General features: G+C 39.1%; 1 long non-coding RNA gene and 16 other non-coding genes across 17 annotated transcripts; 9 read left to right on the top strand and 8 right to left on the bottom strand.

Moving 5' to 3' along the window:
* Positions 1 to 1975: 1975 nt before the first annotated feature.
* Positions 1976 to 4375, bottom strand: LOC124205785. Its single transcript, XR_006879472.1, has 5 exons — positions 3857 to 4375; positions 3706 to 3789; positions 3503 to 3641; positions 2854 to 3411; positions 1976 to 2792 (listed from the first exon to the last, which is right to left on the bottom strand). It is a non-coding gene; the product is annotated as an uncharacterized LOC124205785 (long non-coding RNA).
* A 5105-nt stretch (positions 4376 to 9480) lies between these two features.
* Positions 9481 to 9553, bottom strand: Trnar-ccu. The gene has a single exon. It is a non-coding gene; the product is annotated as a tRNA-Arg (tRNA).
* Positions 9554 to 10933: 1380 nt separating this feature from the next.
* On the top strand, positions 10934 to 11017 carry Trnar-ucu. The gene is given in 2 exon segments: positions 10934 to 10970; positions 10982 to 11017. It is a non-coding gene; the product is annotated as a tRNA-Arg (tRNA).
* A 276-nt stretch (positions 11018 to 11293) lies between these two features.
* Trnai-aau lies at positions 11294 to 11367 on the top strand. The gene has a single exon. It is a non-coding gene; the product is annotated as a tRNA-Ile (tRNA).
* Positions 11368 to 11444: 77 nt separating this feature from the next.
* Positions 11445 to 11526, top strand: Trnas-cga. The gene has a single exon. It is a non-coding gene; the product is annotated as a tRNA-Ser (tRNA).
* A 644-nt stretch (positions 11527 to 12170) lies between these two features.
* On the bottom strand, positions 12171 to 12243 carry Trnar-ccu. The gene has a single exon. It is a non-coding gene; the product is annotated as a tRNA-Arg (tRNA).
* Positions 12244 to 13411: 1168 nt separating this feature from the next.
* Positions 13412 to 13493, bottom strand: Trnas-uga. The gene has a single exon. It is a non-coding gene; the product is annotated as a tRNA-Ser (tRNA).
* A 119-nt stretch (positions 13494 to 13612) lies between these two features.
* Trnar-ucu lies at positions 13613 to 13696 on the top strand. Its single transcript is given in 2 exon segments — positions 13613 to 13649; positions 13661 to 13696. It is a non-coding gene; the product is annotated as a tRNA-Arg (tRNA).
* Positions 13697 to 14123: 427 nt separating this feature from the next.
* Trnas-cga lies at positions 14124 to 14205 on the top strand. The gene has a single exon. It is a non-coding gene; the product is annotated as a tRNA-Ser (tRNA).
* A 647-nt stretch (positions 14206 to 14852) lies between these two features.
* Trnar-ccu lies at positions 14853 to 14925 on the bottom strand. The gene has a single exon. It is a non-coding gene; the product is annotated as a tRNA-Arg (tRNA).
* A 974-nt stretch (positions 14926 to 15899) lies between these two features.
* Trnas-uga lies at positions 15900 to 15981 on the bottom strand. The gene has a single exon. It is a non-coding gene; the product is annotated as a tRNA-Ser (tRNA).
* A 119-nt stretch (positions 15982 to 16100) lies between these two features.
* On the top strand, positions 16101 to 16184 carry Trnar-ucu. The gene is given in 2 exon segments: positions 16101 to 16137; positions 16149 to 16184. It is a non-coding gene; the product is annotated as a tRNA-Arg (tRNA).
* A 276-nt stretch (positions 16185 to 16460) lies between these two features.
* On the top strand, positions 16461 to 16534 carry Trnai-aau. Its single transcript has one exon. It is a non-coding gene; the product is annotated as a tRNA-Ile (tRNA).
* Positions 16535 to 17340: 806 nt separating this feature from the next.
* Trnar-ccu lies at positions 17341 to 17413 on the bottom strand. The gene has a single exon. It is a non-coding gene; the product is annotated as a tRNA-Arg (tRNA).
* A 973-nt stretch (positions 17414 to 18386) lies between these two features.
* Trnas-uga lies at positions 18387 to 18468 on the bottom strand. The gene has a single exon. It is a non-coding gene; the product is annotated as a tRNA-Ser (tRNA).
* Positions 18469 to 18587: 119 nt separating this feature from the next.
* Trnar-ucu lies at positions 18588 to 18671 on the top strand. The gene is given in 2 exon segments: positions 18588 to 18624; positions 18636 to 18671. It is a non-coding gene; the product is annotated as a tRNA-Arg (tRNA).
* A 276-nt stretch (positions 18672 to 18947) lies between these two features.
* On the top strand, positions 18948 to 19021 carry Trnai-aau. Its single transcript has one exon. It is a non-coding gene; the product is annotated as a tRNA-Ile (tRNA).
* Positions 19022 to 19235: the final 214 nt, after the last annotated feature.

Below are 19235 nucleotides of genomic sequence, written 5' to 3'. Positions count from 1 at the left end.
TACCCCCAGTTTTCTTAATTTTTTAAATTAGTTTGAACGATCTACCTACAAACACTTTAAATTTATTTGGGCTGAACCTAAAACCAGTCCCAATACCAGCCCTAACGCCTTCACCAGCACCACCAGTGCCACAATCATCAAGAGTATCATCGAGATCATCATCATCATCATCAACACAATTACTGCTGAACCCCAACTCACTTCGACCTCATTTCGACTGAAAACTAAGCAACCTATAAATCAAGCCAAAGTCTTACTGAAGCTTCGATTTTATGCAAACATGCAGTAAATCGTTTAACACAGAGGATAAACAAGTAAAATTTTTGTAGTGTAATTTGATTGTATAAACAATTTTAAATGCCATGTGTGCAGATAATGGAAAGAAGCAATTAAATTGATGGTAGCAATGTTTAAAGTCAAACCCAAAAATCCACAATTTACCTTTTTTTACTTTCCCTGAAGCTCAGATAATCTAAATTTTGTTCTGCAGTCAATTAATAAAGCATCAAATTAATAAAATATTTAAAGAAGGATTGTTGCTCTTTTCGAATGTTTCTATACATATGAATTACTCACTTTGTGCCAGCCTTTCGAAAGCCATGAAAACGTCAATGAGTTCATATTGGAAAGATATAAACCTTCAAACTCTCTCCATGGGTGAGTTTCTTGTATTTTGACTATATTTTTTATGGTTATGTTATTTTGTCCTTTAGGATGCTATGTTTCGTAGGTATCTACTTGATATAATGGTTTTGTGCTACTGGAGTCAACATCCAAAAGACAAACCAGCTACTTCCCAGATAGTATCTAAAGCTATGAATAAATGCTTAATTCATACGAATTATTTCTAAATAATAACAAAAGATTTTTTGATGACATAGAGAGAAAAGGTTGATATTGATTGTGTCAAGGTTGCTTTAATCCCTCTGTGAAAGCACCTAGTGCTCGCGAAAACAACATCCCCCCCTCTTTTCCTTTAGGGTCTGTTGGGGTGACCACCCCCCTCGATAGGTGTACACTGACGTTATGAGGGAGACCAGCCCAAGAGACCCTAAAGGCAAAGAGGGGGAAATGTTGTTTTCGCGAGCGCTAGGTGGCTTATAGGATGAAGCCCGGCATGGCAAAAAAACGAAGAAATTTTGGGAATTTTTGTCCAAAATATCAATCATTAATTTCTCGGCTTCTAAGCCGAGTATTTAAAAATTATAAAAATTGTTTGAAGAAATGGGCTATCCTATCATTTTAAACCAATTATATTATTTTTTTGTACAGCAGTTGACGAGAAAACTGCTGCACAAAAACCGAAAAAAGTCAAAATTTTGGCCAACCCTTCTCAGTTTTTTTTTTCAATATCTCTTAAACTAAAAAAGCTAGAGGATTGCGAATTTACCATCGACTAAGCGAAAAATTTCGCACAAAACCCTTATATTTTTGTATTTTTAGGACCCCCAGCGATGATTTCCGCAAAATCGAAAACCCCTAAAACGATCTCTTTGAGTCGTAGACGGCTTGTTAAATCTTATTTGGCAACATCGCATACCACTCACAGTGAGCAGTTTAGAGTTAGCACTTAACAAACCCCTGGTTTCTGTGTCAAATTCTGTGAAAGGGTCCACCGCGTTGCCTGATTCCAAGTTGAGCCGAACGCCATGGTAGCAGAATATCCATGGGACGTTGAAGTTTTCTGATTTGCCGCTAAGATCGTGGACGTAGCTTGGTCACAACTCTTCAATGCTGCTTTTGCTGCCAATTGCCGCTGGCGGATGAGGGTGGGATTCCACGAATACACAGAAGGGGGGAAGACAATGTGTCACACACAGCTAGTGACCAAGCTACGTCCACGATCAAAGCGGCATTTTCATTGAAGCTTCCAGGTCCCTTGGCTATTCTGGCTGACCACACAGATAGGGCGTTTGGCTACCTCTCCTGGTAGACCGTGATTCAACTTTAAATCGTATGTTTATTGAGTAGGCCAAAAAGTAAATACTTTTATTGCAGGGTGGATGTGTTCAGATGACAATTTTTACATATGTTTAGTGTTGTTCATAACCTTATGTTTAACTTTAACTTATGTTGCAAAAAAATGAATATTTAGAAAAAAACGGCAAAATTTTCCCCGAATGATGAGTCTCTCTAGTAGCCTAGTAGGCATAGAAACTTCTTGTTCAGAGACGGGAAATTAAGCCGTTTTTTTCTAAATATTCTTTTTTGACCCCTAAACTTAAACAAAAAAACAAAACAAATTGAATTACTTAAAATGAAGATGAACTTATTCTTCATCTTTTGCTAAAATCAAGAAGGGCGTAAGTCTAGCGGCCATTTTTTATTATTTTTTAAAACAAGGTCCTTTTTTTGCAGCGCCATAAGAAAAGCACGGCAACCGCCCCAACTTTCGCTCGGCGAAATTGGTACAGTTGGCGCCAGTTCCAGGGGGTAGAGAAATGTAAATAAAGGGATGGCGCATTTTTTATGTTCCCAGTTATGTTTTGAACCCCCCTCCGAAAAACTTAAGACAACAGCAACTAGGTTACTAATTAAAAAATAAAAACTAAAATCTTGTAGCGCAATGCTAATAGCGGGCGAAATTGGTACACTGTACCAATTTCGCGTAAAAATAAAAAATAAATGCACGCAATAAAAATCGCGTCGGATTTGATAAGTAATATTCATCAAACGTAGCATTTCGTTGCGATTGTGATTTCTTGTATCATATGAATATAAAGGCGTAAACCTCATGTATTCCTCGGTCTGCGTAAGATTCGCTTTCTGGAAACATGACCGTTGTACGCTGCCTACAAAATATTCTTAATGTAAGACACTTAAATAAAATTCTAAAAGACAACAAGTTTTTACCTTTTAGTACGTTTGTCTGACAATTTTTTCACGTACTTTGCATCACGTACGTATACCAGCAGAGTCAAGTCGAAGCCAGCGTTACGATGGTTTACGACGTCGACGTCCTCATCGCCAAACTCGAAGACCGCGCCGCCGTCGAACTCGTCAGGCCTAGGCCGCTGCTGGAAGTTTGGACGTGAAATGATTGGCGGTGGTTCACGTCATGTGATCGCACTGGGTGCAACTAGCCGGGCAACTACTGCTGGATGTCATTGAAGCATTTGAGGTTGTTGTTGTGGCTGCTGTTGAAGAAGAAGACGAGTTGTTGTTGTTGTTTGGGGATTTTGACGATGAATCGGCGGTGCTGGCTGCTGATGCCGGGCTGCTGTTTGCTGGGAAACTAAAGCCATTTTTCTTTTTCCACCAATTGGAGCACCAAAATTTTTCGAAACATCCACAGTTCAAGCAAGGTCATCATTTCCTTTATGCTTAATTAAATTTCGTAGATTACTTTTAACGGTGTCACCATTTAGAACAATACAGTAACTATGATACTGACAACATTCACCAAGAGGCCTGGTAGAATGGGAAAAATAAAGGAAAATCAACAATCACTATTTTTGCGCACGATTAAAATATGAGGTTGTCGAAAAAAGACATTTTTTACCTCATTTTCTAGCGGCATTCCAGGGCCCCTCAGGGCCGCCTTGTCCCTGAGAGGCTCGAGTTTGATGACTCCCGGAAAGTAGGATATTGTTACCAAACACCGCATCGCAAAACAGTCTAGATCTCTTGAAATCCCAAGCCTGTATTACAACCACAGCAAAGCAAAAAACTGAACAAAAACATAAAAAGAAGAAAAGAACATACCGAAAGCTTGGGGTGCCAGGATGTGAATGAAACCGACGGAATACTTTCTATATCCTTATAGAAGGTACATCCACCATACTTGAGCTGGTGTAGAACAAAACTTTTAATTCAGATTGAAAAAAAAATGCGTGGAGATGTAAAATAAACATACCGTTATTGCACTTGACGATACCACAGTCCATGATGTACCTATAAACAAGGCCCCGATGTCACTGCGATAGGGCCTTAACAACCCGATCCTTGCCAATGTTAGCGTAAGCATGGCGCAAAATAAAAGAGATGACTCGAAGACAGAAGGCGATCAGGAGTATTTTGTGATACCTAACATAAAATGAAGGTATGGTAATGACTAATGAAATACGAATAAGATACGAACGAATAAGATAAATTGGAGAGTAATATTGGATAAATATTGGAGAGCGAGAGGGTCGAGAGAGAATTGGCTGAGCGTGAATGGGAAGAGTAATAGCGGATCCAGCGTGAATGGGACGAGAATGAGCCAGCCCCAATAGAATTGGATGAAGAAGACGAAGTGATGCCGCATCAAACGATTGTAATCGATAGCGATTCATCAGACGTTCCGTCCTGTTCCGGAACCGGAGCGGCTTCTAGAGTATTTTTTTCGGGGGGCACGAATGGTGTTTTGCCGAAACAACCACCCAAAAAAGGGTTGAAACGTAAAAAAAAGATCAACTGGCCCCGTCTGTTAAGAAGAAGAGCAACAGTGTAAAAAAAACCAAACACGTCACGTCAAGTGAATCTGAAAATGGAGTCGAAGATAAAGTGGCTGCACCCAGAAAGAAAAAAGAGGCGAAGAAGGCGAAGACTGCAGCAAATAATGATTTGGGCGACGACAACCGCACGTGGACTACAAAAGAGATCGAGTGCCTACTCTTCATCATGAAAGAAATGCTTGAAGAATTAAATTCCATTTCAAAAATAAAAATAAAAAAAATGGGAATATGTAACAAGCTGCCTTTACTGGATAACATTTGTAACTAATCAATTCTATTATCTGCTAGGTGGAACGGCTTATGAAAAATGAGGAACAGTACAGTCGATCCGCTATGGATTGCAGTGTCAAATGGAGAAACATGAAGCGAGTCTACCTGCAGTTATGTGTGCCTGGCACAGATCCTAAAGAACGAATTCGCTGGCCATACATGGAGAGTATGGAAAAGCTGATGGCAAACAATCCTACGGTGACATTAGAACATGTCACTGATGTTGTTGACTCCGTAAAAAAAAGGGTAAACACTAGCTTTTATAATGTTCAAACTCACATTGCAATTACTTCTATGTAAAAGGGAAAGTCAAAGAGAATGGAAAATGCTGCCACTTCCCTCAAAACAAATATGGTAGAAATTGAACGAAAACGAGCCGCGGCCCTCGAAAGTATCGCAAAATCCCAACTCGGGAAAATTGAAGCGATGACAAAAAAAGCTTTGGCCATCGAAGCCCTAGCTACTCGGAAATGAATTTCTAATTCCGAAAAACCAAATTGTGTACCATGATTTCTAATAAATAGGTCACTGCTTTCCACTTGTTAGACAATTCAAATGATTTCCTAAAGCCAGCCCAATATACATACTGAACGGACGTGTGATCTAAATGTTAACATACATTGTTTGGAATAGTTCAAAAGAAACAATGTATCGAAGCTTACGTGAGGATATTTAAGATGCCAGCAAAAAAAGCGGCGTCATTGCTGCCGAGACTGCCGGTTCTTCTTTTGTCCGTAGTAACGGGGGTTATGACATCGGTGGTTCTAGAATAACACAGAATATCCAGTGATCGTCAGTTCATAATTTTGGTTATTCAATTGTTAAATGAAAACTCACATTACTCTTTCACAATGACTGGTGTTTGCTGAGAGCAAGCAGAGGGGAAGGCAACAACAGGAGAGGTTGGCAAGCTTGAATTCCGTTACTGCGACTGAGTTATTTGAAATGTTCAGCAAAGTGACCCTTCTCTGAGGATGAACACATTCCAACAATCCTAAGCAGTTGTATAACGGGGTTTAACTGCCGCCTAGCAGTAATTTTTGCCAAACCACCAAGCCTAGAAAGGAAAATATTTTTGTAATGTCGACTATGTTTTACTTGCTCGCTTTACTTTGAGGTTGGTAAAGTTACCTTCAGCATATTCCTCTATTTGAAGCACTCATACTAACTCAGTCTTGTAAAAGTAAAATTAAGTAAAACATAACCTCACTTTGTGTGGCTGTGTCAGTGTAACAAACATTTCCATGTTTTTTACAAATCTTCAAAATGTAAAAGAGCATTTGATCGGTTGAATTGCCAAGAAAATATATAACAAAATTACTTACCAAGAATATATTAAACAAAGTGTAATCCACAACAAAACTACACCATTGATAGCTTCACAGGTATTTATTTATTGAGACGTAGACGCTACCGTGTCGTTTGAACACCGATTGCTTGAATTCAGCACACGCCTCCCAACGGGAAAACTTAGGAAGTATAATTTACATGGAGCCTTATGGGAATCGCGATAGTTCGGATAACTTACTTGACACGCCCCTGAGCAAATGAGAATGATTTTAATTCCTAACAGAATGATAACAGTGAATTAGACAAAATATATATACCGGCTGAATACGTTCCGCAACTCCTTCCTCAACTGGCCCAACAAGTGGCCCAATAATTTCTTGATTCAGTTGAAATGTAGGCTCTGCTGCAATAACAATAAACTGGATTGGCTCATTTTCTTTAGTCGCAGCAGGTGCAACAAGCTCATTTGTCACGACGCCAACAAATTCCAGTAAAGAAGCATTATTGCTTCATAATCCGAGAGAATGTCTTCAGATGATGTGATTATTTCACACTTGCTTTCAAGAAAAAACGCAGTGGCACCTTAAAATTAAAAGACAAAATTACGCATAAGCCAGCAAGCAGTGTAATAGGAAATTCTCCATTGACAACTACTTACCTTTTGAAAGAAGCTCAGCCAGTGTGGAGACACAAAACAATTTAGCTCTGGTGTTTTCACGAGCAAAGTCGAATAATTTGACAACTAATTTGACAAGTGTTTCAACATGTTATTTGGGTTTTTTTAAGAGAAGACGGCTAACGGTAACTAACACACGGCCTGCACCGACAGTTTGCACTGATAAAACTGATAGTTTGCATTTATAACACTGATAGTTTGCACTGATAACACTGAAAATTTGCTCTGATAGTTTTTCAATTTAACAAAAGAGATATATCACTTGCTAGATTCAGAATATGACTAACAAAAAGTACAAAAAAAAACAAAAAGGTTTTTCTCTGGAGGGAAGGGTTTGGATTGGACTGACAGGGAAGGGTTCGGTTCGGACTGACAGCGAAGCTCCACACAAAAATCGAATAAAATAATTTTCATTTCTTATGTACATATCGAGAGGATGGTAGTCGCAAATGACTTTGATAGTGTAAAGTCTTGAAATGGCAGGAGCTTTCGGCATTAAGAAATATCTATGCAACGGGGAATGAAATTTGACGGTGACAACCAACTGAACTATGAAAATTTGATCCTTTACGCTTTCAAAAATGATAAACAAAATTTTGCCAAAAACGAAACCGTATTTCCCCCATCCCATAACGAGTACTGAATTTCTGTTATAGGTCGTGCCATTGATTACGACGCTTCCTCGATTGTTATATTGTCCTTTACAAAATCATATTGAGAGAAGTTCTCAGCGGTTGAGACCCAATCCTTTAATGTCGCTTGCCCTTTTCGGACGAGAAACGAAATCGCGACTTGTTTTTCTCTCTTAAAGCAAAGAGAGTGCCGCGCATTGCCTTTTGTAAGCTTTAGTGAATAAAGGATTTTTAAAATTTTTCATGGCATTCAAAGGAACTTTGACGGCACCATTTAAGCGCTCAAGTTCATGCACCAAAAATTTCTTAAGGGACCATTTTTTTACTACGGAAGGATAATGGATTAGGAAATGAATTTTTGGCCTTATATTTTCGTGTGGATAGCAAGCTTTAAATTTGGAAATGAAGGAAGTATGTAATTAGAGAAGAAAAATATGCCAAAATAAATCAGTTAATTTGGGCGCAAATACAAGGTCAAATATTTCTTGTAATGTTAGAAGCAAATCAATGTATGAACACAAGCCTCCTCATTTTCAACTAGCACACACAACACGTGGGGCAAAAAAACAATAAAAGCTAAAGTCTGTGCCGCACTCATTTTTGGTGAAAAGCCGTCGCCAGGCGCTAGCAGTTGTTTAAGTTCACGCGGCGCGTTACGATTTTAGATCATTAAAGAACCAAAGAGTTTTGCAAATTATACCCACCAAACTATTAGGTACACCCCCCTTTTTTCAGTGCATTCTTATGGCACTACGTGTCCTAGAAAAAATTCAATAACTCTTGAACCGCTTGGGCTAGATTTTTTCCTTTTTTCCCTGAGTAGATCTAATGATGATCTACATTTTTTTAACACATGAAGTTGTCGTAGGATTAACTCCCATGGCGCTACGGTATCGTTCAGTTTATTAGGTACACCCGTTTTCCCCCATATGCGCCGTGTTAAATACGGCGTTTTCAAAAATTTACAAAAAATACTAAAAGTAAAGCTAACATCTTTTTCTTTGTGCCAAAAGATGCACAATTCCTCACTCTATACGAATATAAAGAATGATTTACAATAAAATCAACTCAGAGAACCCTTCCCTATACCCTAAAGTTTTCCACTTCAACATTTTTACGGCAAAATAATAACTGGCGCTGTCGCCACCAGAGGCACTGCAAGATACGGGCTGTTGCTACCAGCCTACCTAGCCATTGTGCCGATGTATCGCTGAATTAATTCGGGCGTAATCATATTCCATGCTTTCTCGAGTTCCATCCAAATGGTTTTCACGGTGACTCGGTCGGATTCTTCTAGCCTAGATTTTACAAAATCCCAGACCTGCTCAATAGGATTTAAATCCGGGCTCTGAGGAGGCCAAACCATGGCTTTAACCCTCCTAGACTCAAATAACAAATTTTAGAAATAATAATTAGGCGAGAATTCATTTGTCTACCTAATTTTTCTTTTCTTTCTAAATATCCTCGACAAAGATGTGACGAATGTTTAGGATCACTGTCTTCTTGATAGACAAATCCTTCTCCGAGTAACCGAAGACTTCCTGGCACTGCCTAGTATAAAATTTTACTGTCATTCGTGCTAAAAAAAAAACAAAATAGAATTTTTTGGGAGAACATCCAAGTTTAAAATCAGTAGGGGAGTACACAGTGAGAGAAGAACGAAATGTCTTTAGGTCTTTAGTATATGTGATGGCCCTGGACAAGACAAGTCAAGACAAGACAAACCAAACAACGGGGTGACCCTGGATAAGGAATGCTCTCAACAATGGTCCGTACGAGTGGTAAGAATAGTCAGGTTCATCGAAGTCGAGGTCTGTGATCGTAACCCAGGTTTAGATATTTTCTAAAAGTAGATGAGAGAAAACAAGTACACGTTGCCGAGAATGCACCTTACCATCATGACCAGCGTCTTGAAGTCAGCGCGTTGTTGCTCCAGGAACCAGTGAAGACGGCAGAGGAGGATGAGAAGGTCAGAGTTCACCTGTAAAACAGCAGAAGAAGTTCCGCTGCCAAGTAATTGTCGCTGGAAAAGGTTTGCAAGTTTAAGCATGCCATTTCAGCAATTTCCCAACACTTGGACAAATGAAAATTTTTGCTTGAAAACAGTAAAACAACAGAAAAGTAATTGCCAATTTAACGACGATTTTCGATAATTATAGTTTCGGTTGCTCGCTACCTCTGGCGAGACTCGAACTCGCAATCCCCGGCTTAGGAGGCCGGCCCCTTATCCATTAGGCCACAAAGGCTGGGTAATATTGAATCTCCTATTCGAGGAATGACGTTATATTTTTTGAAAACAGTAAAACAACAGAAAAGTAATTGCCAATTTAACGACGATTTTCGATAATTATAGTTTCGGTTTCTCGCTATCTCTGGCGAGACTCGAACTCGCAATCCCCGGCTTAGGAGGCCGGTCCCTTATCCATTAGGCAACAAAGGCTGGGTATTGTTGAATCTCCTATTCGAGGAATGACGTTATATTGCAAGGCTTTTCCTAGAAGATAGCCAAACGTCCCATGCTATATAAACATATAGAGATTACCGTCTGTGGACATCGTCTCACTCTTGAAAACCATGTTTTTTGAATAATCTTAACTACAAACTCTATTTACAGCTTTCGAGTTCTATAAGTGAACATACATTTACTATTGCAATTAGTTGTATCAAATAGCAAGGCTTTCTACTCTCACAATGAGGGATACTCTTTCTCACTATCTCATTTCATTATTTGTGTATGTTCCACGACCTATATCCGAATGTACTTCCTTTTGGTTCGCAATTTCCCTACATCGAAGGAAAATAAAGAAACACCATGAGAACTCGTTTGGTCGTCTATGAACATCTATGAATTCTGCCCATAATGGTGAATGATTTCAAACGATATTAACTTGATAATTTATGGTGGAAAACCACCAATACTAACTTAAATCAAAAGGCTAGTCGCCCGATAAGGGACTTGAACCCTTGACCTCAGGATTAAAAGTCCCGCGCTCTACCGTCTGAGCTAACCGGGCTTATTAATTGGTATTGCAATAGTTTTCCGTTAGAGTTCATTTTTAAATTTTACGATTTCTTATAGATCTTTTACGGACGGAAGTACGGACGTTTTTCTATTCTTCGTAAAAAAAATGGGTACACATTTTTTCATCATATAATTTGTCTCTGACTACATTTGATGTTTGTAAACTACACTTAAAGACCGCTATAATGCATATCGGGACTGGCCTCTGAAAAATAGACACGTTTCTGGAAACGCCAAGTGACAGGTCATGGCTCCACGGTTCCGAGATAGATCCTGGGACCTAGGATACCCATGACTGCACAGTTCATTTTTGTAATCATGCGTAAATTTCAGATAATAGTAAACGATTGAAAATGAGTTGTTCCACTAGAAAATACTAGCACGTGAAACAGATGGCAATTCACCGCAGTTGGTAGGGTTCGAACCTACGCCCTCAGAGAGTAATCGATATCAAGTCTATCGCCTTAACCACTCGGCCACAACTGCCGAATATTCAGACAATCTAGTAATAATATTTATTTTGGTTTACCAAAATTTCCGTTTTACCTTACTGAAGAGCAGGTTAAATGAGAGATGCAAACTCCTAGCACTTTGTTTAAGTGTAGGTCGTGTGGCCTAATGGATAAGGCGTCGGACTTCTATGAAAGTAGTTATCCGAGAATTGCGGGTTCGAGTCCCGCCACGATTAATAGCATATGACGAAATTATTAGTTCATGATGAGTAGTAGTTAACCACAAACCATGGGGAATCATGTCAGATCAATAAAACTACAAATATATCTCGAACACTCAATGAATATCACTGGCTTGCATTGCCTTCACAGTGACGATTGAAATTGGCTGCTGATATAGCGTTGCTTGGTAGATAACTTAAATCATTCTCTCTAAAGACACACAGAGTATATCTAACTGATGATGAATGAACCTTTGATTAATAAATTAATAAATAAATTATGATTTCATAGGCCTGTTAGCTCAGTTGGTTAGAGCGCCGTGCTAATAACGCGGAGGTCATGAGTTCGATCCTCTTACGGGCCACTGTAATACTTCCATTAAATATTTTCCACTCTCAAAAGGTACTGATAGTTTCTAAATATTTTGCTAGAGTAGTTAATGCAGATATGGCCGAGTGGTTAAGGCGACTGACTCGAAATCAGTTTCCATCTTGGAGCGTAGGTTCTAATCCTACTATCTGCGTTTTGTGGCATTTTATTGGTGAATGTAACTACAAAACATTTGATCAAGTGAAGCCAGAAGTGATTTCTAGTCATTTTTTTGGAGAACATCCAAGTTTAAAATCAGTAGGAGGATTACACAGTGAGAGAAGAACGAAAGGTCTTTAGGTCTTTGTATATGTGATGGTCCTGGACAAGAAAAGTCAAGACAAGCCAACTAAGCAACGGGGTGACCCTGGATAAGGCATGCTCTCAACAATGGTCCGTACGAGTGGTAAGAACAGTCAGGTTCATCGAAGTCGAGGTCTGTGATCGTAACCCAGGTTTAGATAGTTTCTAAAAGTAGATGAGAGACAACAAGTACACGTTGCCGAGAATGCACCTTACCATCATGACCAGCGTCTTGAAGTCAGCGCGTTGTTGCTCCAGGAACCAGTGAAGACGGAAGAGGAGGATGAGAAGGTCAGAGTTCACCTGTAAAACAGCAGAAGAAGTTCCGCTGCCAAGTAATTGTCGCTGGAAAAGGTTTCCAAGTTTAAGCATGCCATTTCAGCGATTTCCAAACACTTGGACAAATGAAAATTTTTGCTTTAAAACAGTAAAACAACAGAAAAGTAATTGCCAATTTAACGACGATTTTCGATAATTATAGTTCCAGTTGCTCGCTACCTCTGGCGAGACTCGAACTCGCAATCCCCGGCTTAGGAGGCCGGTCCCTTATCCATTAGGCCACAAAGGCTGGGTAATGTTGAATCTCCTATTCGAGGAATGACGTTATATTTTTTGAAAACAGTAAAACAACAGAAAAGTAATTGCCAATTTAACGACGATTTTCGATAATTATAGTTCCGGTTGCTCGCTACCTCTGGCGAGACTCGAACTCGCAATCCCCGGCTTAGGAGGCCGGTCCCTTATCCATTAGGCAACAAAGGCTGGGTAATGTTGAATCTCCTATTCGAGTAATGACGTTATATTGCAAGGCTTTTCCTAGAAGATAGCCAAACGTCCCATGTTATATAAACATATAGAGATTACCGTCTGTGGACATCGTCTCACTCTTGAAAACCATGTTTTTTGAATAATCTTAACTACAAACTCTATTTACAGCTTTCGAGTTCTATAAGTGGACATACATTTACTATTGCAATTAGTTGTATCAAATAGCAAGGCTTTCTACTCTCACAATGAGGGATACTCTTTCTCACTATCTCATTTCATTATTTGTGTATGTTCCACGACCTATATCCGAATGTACTTCCTTTTGGTTCGCAATTTCCCTACATCGAAGGAAAATAAAGAAACACCATGAGAACTCGTTTGGTCGTCTATGAACATCTATGAATTCTGCCCATAATGGTGAATGATTTCAAACGATATTAACTTGATAATTTATGGTGGAAAACCACCAATACTAACTTAAATCAAAAGGCTAGTCGCCCGATAAGGGACTTGAACCCTTGACCTCAGGATTAAAAGTCCCGCGCTCTACCGTCTGAGCTAACCGGGCTTATTAATTGGTATTGCAATAGTTTTCCGTTAGAGTTCATTTTTAAATTTTACGATTTCTTATAGATCTTTTACGGACGTTTTTCTATTCTTCGTAAACAAAATGGGTACACATTTTTTCATCATATAATTTGTCTCTGACTACATTTGATGTTTGTAAACTACACTTAAAGACCGCCATAATGCATTTCGGGACTGGCCTCTGAAAAATAGACACGTTTCTGGAAACGCCAAGTGACAGGTCATGGCCCCACGGTTCCGAGATAGATCCTGGGACCTAGGATACCCATGACTGCACAGTTCATTTTTGTAATCATGCGTAAATTTCAGATAATAGTAAACGATTGAAAATGAGTTGTTCCACTAGAAAATACTAGTACGTGAAACAGATGGCAATTCACCGCAATTGGTAGGGTTCGAACCTACGCCCTCAGAGAGGAATAGATTTCAAGTCTATCGCCTTAACCACTCGGCCACAACTGCCCTAAATTTCAAACAATCTAGTAATAATATTTATTTTGGTTTACCAAAATTTCCGTTTTACCTTACTGAAGAGCAGGTTAAATGAGAGATGCAAAATCCTAGCACTTTGTTTAAGTGTAGGTCGTGTGGCCTAATGGATAAGGCGTCGGACTTCTATGAAAGTAATTATCCGAAAATTGCGGGTTCGAGTCCCGCCACGATTAATAGCATATGACGAAATTATTAGTTCATGATGAGTAGTAGTTAACCACAAACCATGGGGAATCATGTCAGATCAATAAAACTACAAATATATCTCGAACACTCAATGAATATCACTGGCTTGCATTGCCTTCACAGTGACGATTGAAATTGGCTGCTGATATAACGTTGCTTGGTAGATAACTTAAATCATTCTCTCTAAAGACACACAGAGTATATCTAACTGATGATGAATGAACCTTTGATTAATAAATTAATAAATAAATTATGATTTCATAGGCCTGTTAGCTCAGTTGGTTAGAGCGCCGTGCTAATAACGCGGAGGTCATGAGTTCGATCCTCTTACGGGCTACTGTAATACTTCCATTAAATATTTTCCACTCTCAAAAGGTACTGATAGTTTCTAAATATTTTTCTAGAGTAGTTAATGTAGATATGGCCGAGTGGTTAAGGCGACTGACTCGAAATCAGTTTCCATCTTGGAGCGTAGGTTCGAATCCTACTATCTGCGTTTTGTGGCATTTTATTGGTGAATGTAACTACAAAACATTTGATCAAGTGAAGCCAGAAGTGATTTCTAGTCATTTTTTTTTAAACATCCAAGTTTAAAATCAGTAGGAGGATTACACAGTGAGAGAAGAACGAAAGGTCTTTAGGTCTTTGTATATGTGATGGTCCTGGACAAGAAAAGTCAAGACAAGACAAACTAAGCAACGGGGTGACCCTGGATAAGGCATGCTCTCAACAATGGTCCGTACGAGTGGTAAGAACAGTCAGGTTCATCGAAGTCGAGGTCTGTGATCGTAACCCAGGTTTAGATAGTTTCTAAAAGTAGATGAGAGACAACAAGTACACGTTGCCGAGAATGCACCTTACCATCATGACCAGCGTCTTGAAGTCAGCGCGATGTTGCTCCAGGAACCAGTGAAGACGGCAGAGGAGGATGAGAAGGTCAGAGTTCACCTGTAAAACAGCAGAAGAAGTTCCGCTGCCAATAAGTAATTGTCGCTGGAAAAGATTTCCAAGTTTAAGCATGCCATTTCAGCGATTTCCCAACACTTGGACAAATGAAAATTTTTGCTTGAAAACAGAAAAACAACAGAAAAGTAATTGCCAATTTAACGACGATTTTCGATAATTATAGTTCCGGTTGCTCGCTACCTCTGGCGAGACTCGAACTCGCAATCCCCGGCTTAGGAGGCCGGTCCCTTATCCATTAGGCCACAAAGGCTGGGTAATGTTGAATCTCCTATTCGAGTAATGACGTTATATTGCAAGGCTTTTCCTAGAAGATAGCCAAACGTCCCATGTTATATAAACATATAGAGATTACCGTCTGTGGACATCGTCTCACTCTTGAAAACCATGTTTTTTGAATAATCTTAACTACAAACTCTATTTACAGCTTTCGAGTTCTATAAGTGGACATACATTTACTATTGCAATTAGTTGTATCAAATAGCAAGGCTTTCTACTCTCACAATGAGGGATACTCTTTCTCACTATCTCATTTCATTATTTGTGTATGTTCCACGACCTATATCCGAATGTACTTCCTTTTGGTTCGCAATTTCCCTACATCGAAGGAAAATAAAGAAACACCATGAGAACTCGTTTGGTCGTCTATGAACATCTATGAATTCTGCCCATAATGGTGAATGATTTCAAACGATATTAACTTGATAATTTATGGTGGAAAACCACCAATACTAACTTAAATCAAAAGGCTAGTCGCCCGATAAGGGACTTGAACCCTTGACCTCAGGATTAAAAGTCCCGCGCTCTACCGTCTGAGCTAACCGGGCTTAATAATCGGTATTGCAATAGTTTTCCGTTAGAGTTCATTTTTAAATTTTACGATTTCTTATAGATCTTTTACGGACGTTTTTCTATTCTTCGTAAACAAAATGGGTACACATTTTTTCATCATATAATTTGTCTCTGACTACATTTGATGTTTGTAAACTACACTTAAAGACCGCCATAATGCATTTCGGGACTGGCCTCTGAAAAATAGACACGTTTCTGGAAACGCCAAGTGACAGGTCATGGCCCCACGGTTCCGAGATAGATCCTGGGACCTAGGATACCCATGACTGCACAGTTCATTTTTGTAATCATGCGTAAATTTCAGATAATAGTAAACGATTGAAAATGAGTTGTTCCACTAGAAAATACTAGTACGTGAAACAGATGGCAATTCACCGCAATTGGTAGGGTTCGAACCTACGCCCTCAGAGAGGAATAGATTTCAAGTCTATCGCCTTAACCACTCGGCCACAACTGCCCTAAATTTCAAACAATCTAGTAATAATATTTATTTTGGTTTACCAAAATTTCCGTTTTACCTTACTGAAGAGCAGGTTAAATGAGAGATGCAAAATCCTAGCACTTTGTTTAAGTGTAGGTCGTGTGGCCTAATGGATAAGGCGTCGGACTTCTATGAAAGTAATTATCCGAAAATTGCGGGTTCGAGTCCCGCCACGATTAATAGCATATGACGAAATTATTAGTTCATGATGAGTAGTAGTTAACCACAAACCATGGGGAATCATGTCAGATCAATAAAACTACAAATATATCTCGAACACTCAATGAATATCACTGGCTTGCATTGCCTTCACAGTGACGATTGAAATTGGCTGCTGATATAACGTTGCTTGGTAGATAACTTAAATCATTCTCTCTAAAGACACACAGAGTATATCTAACTGATGATGAATGAACCTTTGATTAATAAATTAATAAATAAATTATGATTTCATAGGCCTGTTAGCTCAGTTGGTTAGAGCGCCGTGCTAATAACGCGGAGGTCATGAGTTCGATCCTCTTACGGGCCACTGTAATACTTCCATTAAATATTTTCCACTCTCAAAAGGTACTGATAGTTTCTAAATATTTTTCTAGAGTAGTTAATGTAGATATGGCCGAGTGGTTAAGGCGACTGACTCGAAATCAGTTTCCATCTTGGAGCGTAGGTTCTAATCCTACTATCTGCGTTTTGTGGCATTTTATTGGTGAATGTAACTACAAAACATTTGATCAAGTGAAGCCAGAAGTGATTTCTAGTCATTTTTTTTTAAACATCCAAGTTTAAAATCAGTAGGAGGATTACACAGTGAGAGAAGAACGAAAGGTCTTTAGGTCTTTGTATATGTGATGGTCCTGGACAAGAAAAGTCAAGACAAGACAAACTAAGCAACGGGGTGACCCTGGATAAGGCATGCTCTCAACAATGGTCCGTACGAGTGGTAAGAACAGTCAGGTTCATCGAAGTCGAGGTCTGTGATCGTAACCCAGGTTTAGATAGTTTCTAAAAGTAGATGAGAGACAACAAGTACACGTTGCCGAGAATGCACCTTACCATCATGACCAGCGTCTTGAAGTCAGCGCGATGTTGCTCCAGGAACCAGTGAAGACGGCAGAGGAGGATGAGAAGGTCAGAGTTCACCTGTAAAACAGCAGAAGAAGTTCCGCTGCCAATAAGTAATTGTCGCTGGAAAAGATTTCCAAGTTTAAGCATGCCATTTCAGCGATTTCCCAACACTTGGACAAATGAAAATTTTTGCTTGAAAACAGAAAAACAACAGAAAAGTAATTGCCAATTTAACGACGATTTTCGATAATTATAGTTCCTGTTGCTCGCTACCTCTGGCGAGACTCGAACTCGCAATCCCCGGCTTAGGAGGCCGGTCCCTTATCCATTAGGCCACAAAGGCTGGGTAATGTTGAATCTCCTATTCGAGTAATGACGTTATATTGCAAGGCTTTTCCTAGAAGATAGCCAAACGTCCCATGTTATATAAACATATAGAGATTACCGTCTGTGGACATCGTCTCACTCTTGAAAACCATGTTTTTTGAATAATCTTAACTACAAACTCTATTTACAGCTTTCGAGTTCTATAAGTGGACATACATTTACTATTGCAATTAGTTGTATCAAATAGCAAGGCTTTCTACTCTCACAATGAGGGATACTCTTTCTCACTATCTCATTTCATTATTTGTGTATGTTCCACGACCTATATCCGAATGTACTTCCTTTTGGTTCGCAATTTCCCTACATCGAAGGAAAATAAAGAAACACCATGAGAACTCGTTTGGTCGTCTATGAACATCTATGAATTCTGCCCATAATGGTGAATGATTTCAAACGATATTAACTTGATAATTTATGGTGGAAAACCACCAATACTAACTTAAATCAAAAGGCTAGTCGCCCGATAAGGGACTTGAACCCTTGACCTCAGGATTAAAAGTCCCGCGCTCTACCGTCTGAGCTAACCGGGCTTAATAATCGGTATTGCAATAGTTTTCCGTTAGAGTTCATTTTTAAATTTTACGATTTCTTATAGATCTTTTACGGACGTTTTTCTATTCTTCGTAAACAAAATGGGTACACATTTTTTCATCATATAATTTGTCTCTGACTACATTTGATGTTTGTAAACTACACTTAAAGACCGCCATAATGCATTTCGGGACTGGCCTCTGAAAAATAGACACGTTTCTGGAAACGCCAAGTGACAGGTCATGGCCCCACGGTTCCGAGATAGATCCTGGGACCTAGGATACCCATGACTGCACAGTTCATTTTTGTAATCATGCGTAAATTTCAGATAATAGTAAACGATTGAAAATGAGTTGTTCCATAGAAAATACTAGCACGTGAAACAGATGGCAATTCACCGCAATTGGTAGGGTTCGAACCTACGCCCTCAGAGAGGAATAGATTTCAAATCTATCGCCTTAACCACTCGGCCACAACTGCCCTAAATTTCAAACAATCTAGTAATAATATTTATTTTGGTTTACCAAAATTTCCGTTTTACCTTACTGAAGAGCAGGTTAAATGAGAGATGCAAAATCCTAGCACTTTGTTTAAGTGTAGGTCGTGTGGCCTAATGGATAAGGCGTCGGACTTCTATGAAAGTAATTATCCGAAAATTGCGGGTTCGAGTCCCGCCACGATTAATAGCATATGACGAAATTATTAGTTCATGATGAGTAGTAGTTAACCACAAACCATGGGGAATCATGTCAGATCAATAAAACTACAAATATATCTCGAACACTCAATGAATATCACTGGCTTGTATTGCCTTCACAGTGACGATTGAAATTGGCTGCTGATATAGCGTTGCTTGGTAGATAACTTAAATCATTCTCTCTAAAGACACACAGAGTATATCTAACTGATGATGAATGAACCTTTGATTAATAAATTAATAAATAAATTATGATTTCATAGGCCTGTTAGCTCAGTTGGTTAGAGCGCCGTGCTAATAACGCGGAGGTCATGAGTTCGATCCTCTTACGGGCCACTGTAATACTTCCATTAAATATTTTCCACTCTCAAAAGGTACTGATAGTTTCTAAATATTTGTCTAGAGTAGTTAATGTAGATATGGCCGAGTGGTTAAGGCGACTGACTCGAAATCAGTTTCCATCTTGGAGCGTAGGTTCTAATCCTACTATCTGCGTTTTGTGGCATTTTATTGGTGAATGTAACTACAAAACATTTGATCAAGTGAAGCC

The sequence above is a fragment of the Daphnia pulex genome, chromosome 10 (assembly GCF_021134715.1).
Source record: "Daphnia pulex isolate KAP4 chromosome 10, ASM2113471v1".
Taxonomy (NCBI): domain Eukaryota; kingdom Metazoa; phylum Arthropoda; class Branchiopoda; order Diplostraca; family Daphniidae; genus Daphnia; species Daphnia pulex.
This window is presented reverse-complemented; position numbering and strand designations above follow the sequence as displayed.